At 37.8% G+C, this 8,844-nt stretch overlaps 1 pseudogene; it reads right to left on the minus strand.

Annotated features, from left to right (window-relative positions):
* Window positions 1–1,786: 1,786 nt before the first annotated feature.
* Window positions 1,787–1,905, minus strand: LOC112484961 (annotated as a pseudogene).
* Between the last annotated feature and the right edge of the window lie 6,939 nt (window positions 1,906–8,844).

The raw sequence follows: 8,844 nt of genomic DNA on the forward strand, positions 1-8,844 counted from the left end.
GGCTGTGCGGGCGGGGCCTCCTGGGAGGGACCCTGCCACAGGCCAAGCTTCATTGCAGCGTATGCCCTGCCTGGGGCCACCTGGCATGAGCCACCAAGCAATTTGCAGAAGGCTGCCACCCACGCTGAGCTTGGAAGTGCCTCGAGAGGCCAATCCGCAAACCAAGGCCAGCTGCTGCTACTGCTGGGCTTAGCGCTGTTCAGCAAGAGGTACGGGGCATGCTGAGGCCAGATGCTGCTTGTTTAGGTTTCGTGAACTCTCGAGAGATTTTAGGAAAGTCCACAGCATGAGCCAGGACAGGCCTTTAGTATGGAAAAGCCATTGAAGCAGCTTCTGTGGGCCCACAATTTGGGGCAGGGTCTCAGCGACTCACCAGGGTGGGGCAACCAGTGTTAGCTATGTTGATGGAGAATAAGATATGGTGGCTGCCTGGGTCTGAAAGCTGGGTGGGGGAGGGCTCAACAAATGAGCAATGCTCTCTTCCAGTACTTCTGTCTGGGAGAAAGCTACCTCTCCAGCCTTTGCCCTGAAGTCAGACAACTCAATTCCTCCCCGTATGTCTCTGATGCCTTTCAAGCTACTGCTCCAGAGCTGGAGCTCAGAGTTGGTGAGTCTAGAAGCCAGTAAGTCCATGCGTGGGCCCCTTAAGAGGAAAGTTGTGACTCCCTCAGCTCTTTGTCTCATTCAGCCACAATCTCTGCTGGTTTTCACAGCCAGAAGTTGTGAGGGCTTCTCCTCCCAGGACTGGGACCCTGGGATTTGGAGTCCAGTGTGGGGCTGGGCGCCTTGCTCTTCTGGAGGGACCTGCACAGTCAAGAGATTTCTCAATTGCCACATGTGGGTGTGGGACCAGCCCGTTTTGCCTCTCCACTCCTCCTCCCATTCTCGAGTTGGCCTCTTCTGCATGTCCCCAGTTGTGTGACTTCTGCTCAGCTAGACTTGAGGTGACCGCCAATGATGGCTATCCTCCTGTAGCTTAGTTATAATTTCGATGTGTCTGTGAGAGGAGGCGAGCACAGCCTTTAACTATTCTGCAATCTTGACCAGAATCCAGATGTTGGAACTCTTAAGACTAGCTGAGAAATTGAGTAATATAAAGACAAGTGTATCAGTAAGACGCATATAAAATTGCTTGGAGGATAAACATTGGAGAGCTGGGCAACCAGATGTAGAACTATTGATATAATTTATGCAATAGTTAATATGCTTTTGACTTACTTGTGGTGTAGGTAGAGTGGGTCATGGTAGAAATGGAAAGAAGAAATATTCTGGTAAGGTTTCAAGAAAATATGTCAAATGATCATTTGTAGGGTCATAGGAAAGAGAAGGGGCTGAGATGTAGTAGGAAGTTATAAACTTTCTATTAGACATAGATAACTTTTTTGAGCCTAATTCACTTGGAAATTTATAGAAAGCCAGAAAATATGCAGCTGGGGGCAAGTGATGCAGAGAAATTATGAAGTTGGTGTTTATCCAGTCAATTCAGAATTATAGGGATGTTGAAACCACCCTGATTCTTTCCAATCTCATTTCTACCTCTGGGACAGATTCTGGTTTGACTCATGGTTCTAAATTTTGCTACCCATTAGAATTATCTCAGGAGGCTCATAAAAATTCTGATGTTCAGGCCTCTCTTCAGGCTAATTAAATCAGAGTCTCTGGAAGTGACACCTAGGCTTCAGTGGTTTTCGAAGATCCCTGAATGGTTTCAATGTGTAGCCACAATCAAGAACAATTGGATTATACTCATAAAGTATTTAAAAAGCTCTACTTCCTTTTTTTTCAATGCCTACAGCACCTGGTATTCCTAGGTGTTCTCCCATCCAAGTACTAACCAGGCCCGACTCTGCTTAACTTCCGAGATCAAACAAGATCAGGCATGTTCAGGGTGGCATGGCTGTAGACAATAAGTTCTACTTTCATACTCAACATCAAGTCACCAGTTCCAATTCTGGCTTTGTCCTGGCAAATGGGCTTTTGCTTTTTCCTGGAAACAATTATCTTTCTTATTCAACCACTGTGATAACTGCATTCTGCTGGTTTGATAACATTCCCAGCACCCGAGTCCTCTATTTTTGCCAAGCTTTCCCAGCCAATATCTAAACTTTAGTCCTAAGGTTAAAGTTTTGTTGGCAGGTGTTTCTGATACCAATAGCCTGACAGCCTGAATGTCTTTATCATGGTCCCATGCCCCATCCCTAGGCAAAGGAAGCCTCTAAGCCTAATACAACTGAGATTCCTCTGAAGTTCACAGCTAAAGTAAGGTTTGTTTTTCCTAATTTTTTTCTATCATGTTTTTTTTTTCTATTATGTAATAAGAATTCGTTATGTTTTCCTCTTCTGGAAGAGTTGAGTGGAGCTTAGTTTACATTTTTGGAAATGTGAAATTAAAATGTATGGAACACTTGCTATCAAGAAATTGAAGCGAGTTGACAAGGCAGACCATCTCTTCCAGCCTGCTCCCCCACTGCCACAGATGATATTGAATCCAAAAGGCATGGCCTCCCACAATTTCATTATCTTTCTTCTCAAAAAAAAAATGTATCCACTTATCCTATATCTGTATCAAACTTGCCTCTTCCCTGCAGCTTCAGTTTATAAATTGTTTCTCTCCTTCCCTAATCTAGGCCAAGCTATTGTGCTATGGATTTTGTACTTTCCTTCTTCCTTGTAGTCTTACTTCATTAATTCACTTCTTTCTCCAATTCCTTAGATCTCTAAAAGGTTATTTATATCTTCCATCTTTAAAACAAACAAATAAAAAACAAAAAATAGTCTTTTCTTTGGCCCTAAATTTTCCTTAAGGCAATATTACCCTTTCTCCTTCCCTTCACTGCAAAAACAGTTAAAAGAGTAGTCTACTCTCAATGAATTCACTTCCTCAACATACCTACAGTCTGACTTATGAAAACTCTTCTTTACTGAAACTGCAATTGTAGTTGTTCCCAATGACCTTCCAGTTGCTAAAACTAAATAAATGTTTCACTAATTGTCTGATGTTTTTCCTACAACATTTAATAATTTCCCTTACTCTCCTCTTGAAATCTCTTCTCCACCACAAAGAGTGATATCATTCTCTTGCCTCTCGAGCCAATCTATATCAGTCTCTTTTACAGGCTTACCTCTCTCCTTTCCTGTCTTAAGCACAATTTTTCACTACACTCCCAATCTTGACACTCTTCTAAACTTCATATATTTTCCATTAGTGAATTCTTGCATATTATTGATTCCAAGATCTTTACATCCCCCACAAATATCTTGTCTAAATTCCACACATGTGTTTTCAACCTCCCTTTGCATGTACCATAAACACCTCAAATACAACCTATTACTTTCCAAGCCATTGCCACCTGGCTACTACCTCTACCACTCTACTTAACATGCTTGAAGAAAATCTCCAATGTTCTCCTAGTTGAAAAATCCACTGACATTCTCTCCTTATGAAATATTTTTACTTCTAAGCTTCTGTATTCTACTGTGTCATATACTTCCTCTCTGAACATTTATTCTCTCTTACACATTTCTCTTTTCCAAATTGCTCTGTAGGTCTTCTTATTCCTCCAGATTCTGAGCTAGTGTAGTTAACAGTTAGTACTTAATGAAGGGAATTCTCATGCCTGGTATAGTGAAGGAGGAGCATGTGTAATACAAAGAAAATTATGGTTTATTTTTATCCATTCAGCCACTCTATGTCTTTTAAGTGGAATATTGTTTCAATATATTAATTAAGGAAGAGGTAAGAGAATATGCTGCTATGATCCATGGTGAAAGAATGTAGAGTGCTCTGTTCGGCTTAGTATAAGTGGGAAGGCTTTTGAACCAAGTATAATGACAAAATCACTGTCTTCAATCCTCAAGTTTTTCTGAACCACACAAAGTCATGGCTATTAAGAGAAGACTAGGGCAATAGCCAAATATAATTTACTATTCATTTGTGAGTTACTTGAAGACAGAACTCATTCTTTCATCTCTGAATTTCAAACATCTAACACACTACCTCATCACTGTAAGAAAAAAAAAGATGTGAAAACAAATTAATGACTCAAAAGCCCTCAAGGCTCAGCTAATGAGACATTTGTGCTTTTTGACATACACAGCCTCAGAATTTCAGCAGCAAAAGGAGAGAAAAAGGGTCGTGGGTATGTCCAGAGACTGAGAATTTGCAAAGTGCGCCCAATGTGAAGTGAAGCAAGTAGAACCAAAAGAGATGTTTTTAAATAATATGGTCTGGATTCCAGTGATAGAGAAAAATATACATCTGATAAGAACATGGGTGGGATAGAGGTAGCAGGAGAGCAGGCTGTGGTGAGAAGGGGAAAGTCAGAGTTTCTAATCTTGGATGAGCATAGTTTTGAGTGATGATAAGCCTCAATTTGTGACTATTCCAGAGTCAATTAAAGCTATAAGGAGATGAGGCAGAGAAAGAATCTGTGATACCGAGTGGTTGGTGAAAGAGTGGCAACAAATGTGGAGAAGATTACTGCAATCCAAGTGCTAAAGAAAATGAGAGAAGTTTCTGTCCAAGAAAGGTAGTATTGCACAGTGATTAAGAGTACAGACTCTGGATTCAGAAATATGATTTAACTCATACTTCTATTGTTTACCAACTGTGTGATCCTAAACAAGTGACCTTGGGCAAGTTATTTGACCTAGTCAAGAGTAAATATCATCATCTGTAAGACATAGAAAATAATATCTATCTCATAACTTTGTTATCTCGATTAAATGTGATAATGCAAGCAAAGTGGTTAACACATGGTAGCTAATTATACTATAGTAAACCATCAGTAACTGCTTACTGAAAACATAAACATTGTCGAGGACAGGGAAACAATAATATGTGACTTGGTTTGATTTTCAAAAAAATGAAAAGTTAGAGTAGATATTTAAATTCATTCTAGTCATTGAATCCAAATATATTCTTTTCAGGGAGCTGGAAAAAAAAAACTACCAGTGTAATCTTGGAACTATTTCTAGTAATCTTTGGAGAATAAATTAATTTAGCCTGGCTTCCACAGAAAATAAATCATAAGGCAAATGCTTAATGTTAATACTTTATAGAGGCATGTAATCTCAAAAATCATGAGTAAGATAAAGGGGTAGTGAGGCAGGAAGTGAAAGCAAATATAAAGAATCATGCTACCTAGTTGGCCGTAGCTTCATGATAAGCTATCTGCTTCATCTTGCCAGATGGCTAGAAAGCAGTACTGCCCTTAGACCTAGGCAACAGGAGATGCTTGCCTTGAGCCATGCATCACACACACACACACACACACACACACACACACACACACACACACACACAGTGAGAGAGAGAGAGAGATAGAGAATACGTGCATGCCTCTTTCACTAGAGATAAACCACTCACTCAGTAGTTCTGGCACAGCCATGATATATGTTGTAAACATCTGTCTTCATAACTAATACCTTTCAGGCCCCAAGGAAATGTCTCTCAACATTTCTTGCCTTGTTCTCTGATGCCAATTATGGGCTGTCCCACAGTGTCCCATCACTGGAGATGGAGTTGTTCCCCACTTCAGATGCAGGGAAGATTTGAGTGGCAGAAGCACTTAGGCAAGAGAAAAAAAATAATTTACTTGTATACTTTCTCTTGGCCTCATTGAAATAGATTCTTGCATTCCCTAATTAAGAATAGGCTTGATGGATATTCTCTTTAACCCTACCTCTATGTGTAATTGTCCAATCTCCTTTCCCAAATCCCCAGAAAACTTAATCCTTTCTCACATGAAGAAAATATTGCATGCCTCAGCCCTTTCTTGTCCCTTATCTTCTCCAGTACCTTGTACTTTAAAGGTGTGTTTCTGATTGTAGGAGATAAGTGATGGAAAAACATGTTCCCATCCTTATCTCCTCAATTCAGCATCCCCGCCAGTGAGAACCTCACCACTTACCAAAGAAGAAAGCTGCACTCAGCAAAAAGAGAACTGGCATTTTTACCCCCTGAGGAGAACTAGGGCAAGTATCTTAGAATAAAAGCTTTTTTCTTCCTGTTACTATGACCCTGTTCCTAGCAAAACAATAATAGTGATATAGTAGTGCTTGGCAGTGTGTGATGCTTCCAGAACTAGATTTATATAACAGGGTCCACCACATTAGCTTTGAAATGGGTCCATCACACTAATCTTGGATGAGTGGTACCAGCCTCAAATGAATTCTGTTTCCAAATCTTTAGGTTAATAGAAGAGGAGTATGGAATGAGGTGTGAGAAGCATAACAGAGAAGTGATTTGATTCATTTCTTTGTACCATGTGAGGAAATGAGACATAGTTGCTCTTTTCTAATATCTGATAGATTTCAAATGACCTTTTTCCCTGAATTTCTGTAAATTCCAAAGAGCAGAGCCTGTGTCTGTCTTGTTCAGCATTGTATCCATGGGACCCAGCACAATACCTAGTGCATGGGAAATGATAAATAAATAAAGTATGGATAAATGAATGAGTAAATGAATGAATAAAAATTATTATAATTCTGTTTGGTTAACAGCATAGAAATAGAGCCTAATAACAGAGATGAAAAATTTGATTCAACACGTTGAAAAATCTATTAAAAAGTAGAAATTAATAGGTATAACAAGCTGCATGTGAATTCTCCCTCAAAAGCCCAATAACTAAGAAGTAGGGATACTTTAAAGAAATTTTTTAATTGTGACTAATAATACCTACAGTCCTTTTGATGTCAAAGAGTTTCTTCTAGAGAAACAGAAAGTAAAGGGCTTCCAAACACAATGAACACATATTTTATTTTACAGTTTTTCACATTTTATGCTACCATACATTTTTCTTGTTCACTTCTTCATCTAATGCACAATTATTTTAATAGCATTTATAAATTATGCAGCCATAAAAGAAATAAAAATTTCTTTGAATATAAAATGAATATAAAAGAAATAAAAATTTCCACAACAAATGTTTTCATTTCTGTGCTAGACATAGCCAAAAAAAGCAAGATAGAGTATATTTTCTCAAGAAAGTTCGAGAAAAGAGTCATCTTTCTGTTTGTTTTCTTTAAAGCAAGTATATCCTAATTAAATAACTGCATGTTGCTTCCATTTGTACAAAAATAAATTTTAGATACATGAAAAATTATATATAGTTAACTACAAATGGACAAATTTCTTTGTGTCCATGATCTTCCAATTTGTTTATCCATTAAACCCTTTGTTCAAAAGAACTTTTATAAGAAAAGTCAATGTATAAAACCTGAAAAATGTATATTACTCTGATTGAAATAGGGTTGCAACCCTGATAACTGCTCATTACCTCTGCCACTGAAGCAGTTAGGTTTGGAACTGGATTCCAAATTCCCTAGGGCTTCACCCAGTGCAACTAAACCACATTTCTCATGATTCCTTTATTCTCTTGGACTCACAAAGCAATCAAATTGTTGAAAAGTGGATGTACTACTTCCTAACTGCTCATTAAATAGCAAGTCATTTTTCTCCTGATTGTATAAAGAAGTGATATATAGAATTCAATCAGCAATGGAACTTAAGTCATATAATTTCTAAAACACACTGAAATCATTTCAGCCTTTTTATGAGGATAATTTGTGTTGTTCAACAAACATGTTAATCTATAGTCTTCTAATAATGAGATTTCGTGGAAAGGAATAAAATTGTAAGTTTTTTAAGCCTGTAAAGAATAAATGTCGGTGTTTCAATAATCACCCTAAAAGTAAATGAACTGAACTCATCAACAAAAAGGCACAGAGTTGCAGAATGGATCGAAAAACAAAACCCAACCATATGCTGCCTCCAGGAGACACATCTCAGTTCCAAAGACAAATATAGACTCAAAGTGAAAGGGTGGAAAATGATGTTTCAAGTAAATGCCATTCAGAGAAAAGTGGGAGTAGCAGTACTAATATCAGATTAAATAGACTTCAATATCAAAAAAGTAAAGAAAGATACTGAGGGACACTTCATAATGATAAAGGGAATCATACACCAAGAAGACATGACACTTATTAATATCTATGTTCCCAATCAAGGAGCCCCAAAATATGTAAAGCAATTATTAATAGAACTAAATGGAGAAACAGATGAAAACATGATCAAAATAGGGGACCTAAATACCCCACTGTTGGATATGGACAGATCATCCAAACAGAAAATCAGTAAGGAAATAACATCCTTAAATGACAAATTAGACCAACTGGACATAATTGACATTTACAGAGCCTTCCATTCCAAAACAGCTGCTTATACATTCTTCGCTAGTGCACATGGAACATTCTCAAAGATTTGCCACATACTGGAATACAGATAGCCTCAACAAATATAAGAGAGATGAAATCATATCAATCATATTCTCTGATCATAATGCTTTGAAACTAGAGATTGACTGCAAGATGAAAGCGGGAAGAACCCCAAATACATGGATATTAAACAACATGATACTAAAGAATAATTGAGTCAGAGAAGAAAGAAAAAGAGAGATCAAAAGATACATAGAAACGAATGATAATGATAGTACAACATATAAAAACTTTGAGGACATGGCAAAAGTGGTCATAAGAGGAAAGTTCATGTCATTACAGGCCTATCTCCCAAAATAAGAATGAGCCCAAATAAACAACCTAACACTTCATCTTAAAAAACTAGAAAAGGAAGAATAAACGAAGCCTAGAGACTGCAGAAAGAAAGAAATAATCAAAATTAGAGTAGAAATAAATGAAATTGAAAACAAAAAATACAATAGAAAAAATAAATGCAACAAAGAGCTACTTCCTTGAGAAGGATAATAAAATTGACAAACCCCTGGCTAGACTCACTAAAGAAAAAAGAGAAAGGACACAAATAAAAAAAATCAAGGATGAAAGAGC

The sequence above is a fragment of the Pteropus alecto genome, unplaced genomic scaffold (assembly GCF_000325575.1).
Source record: "Pteropus alecto unplaced genomic scaffold, ASM32557v1 scaffold248, whole genome shotgun sequence".
Lineage (NCBI taxonomy): Eukaryota > Metazoa > Chordata > Mammalia > Chiroptera > Pteropodidae > Pteropus > Pteropus alecto.